This window comes from Calidris pugnax, unplaced genomic scaffold (assembly GCF_001431845.1).
Source record: "Calidris pugnax isolate Ruff unplaced genomic scaffold, ASM143184v1 scaffold23, whole genome shotgun sequence".
NCBI classification, from domain to species: domain Eukaryota; kingdom Metazoa; phylum Chordata; class Aves; order Charadriiformes; family Scolopacidae; genus Calidris; species Calidris pugnax.
Window position 1 is genome coordinate 2,913,656 of NW_015090772.1, and position 639 is coordinate 2,914,294.

The 639-nt window shown below is 73.9% G+C and overlaps 1 protein-coding gene across 2 annotated transcripts in view; it reads left to right on the forward strand.

The window, feature by feature from the left end:
• Positions 1 to 565: 565 nt before the first annotated feature.
• The window catches only part of ELMO1 (engulfment and cell motility 1), a 348,732-nt gene continuing 348,658 nt past the window's right edge, over positions 566 to 639 (forward strand). For both annotated transcript variants that reach the window (XM_014942223.1, XM_014942255.1), the window contains exon 1: positions 566 to 602. The gene's annotated coding sequence lies outside the window, so the exon portion shown is untranslated. The remainder of the gene's footprint in view (positions 603 to 639) is intronic.

The following is a 639-nucleotide window of genomic DNA, read 5'->3' on the forward strand; positions in this document are numbered from 1 at the left end:
GCCGAGTACAGAGGCACGATGACTTCCCTACTCCTGCTGGCCACGCTATTCTTGATACGAGCCAGGATGCCATTGGCCTTCTTCGCCACCTGGCCACACTGCTGGCTCATGTTCAGCCAACAGTCGACCAACACCCCCAGGTCCTTTTCTGCCAGGCAGCTCCAGCCACTCTGCCCCCAGCCTGGAGCGCTGCAGGGGGTTGGTGGGACCCAAAGGCAGGACCCGGTGCAGCTCCCCCACCACAAACCGCAGGTGGGAGAGCGACACCGGCCCCGGGGTGCGGGTGAGGAGCCGCAGCTGGAGGCGCAGGGGGCAGCCGGCCCTCACCGCCCCCCCCGCCCCACAGGTGCTGCCCATCCGCCGGACCCCCCTCAGCGGCGGCCGGCCCGGGGCTGCACCTCACGGCCCGGCCAGCAGGAGGAAGGAAGAGGAAGTGCGAGCGGCGGCGGGGAGCCGCCGAGTGCCGCTGCCAGCCTCGGGATGGGATAGCGCCGGGGGCAGCGCAGCGTAGGCGGCGGTGGCGGCGCGGTGCGGAGCGGAGCGGAGCCCGGCTCCCGCGGCGGTGGGCGGCCGAGCGGGCTCCGCCCGCCCCCCCCCAGGAGGTAAGGCGAGCCTCGGGGCCGGTGGCGGGGCGGGCGG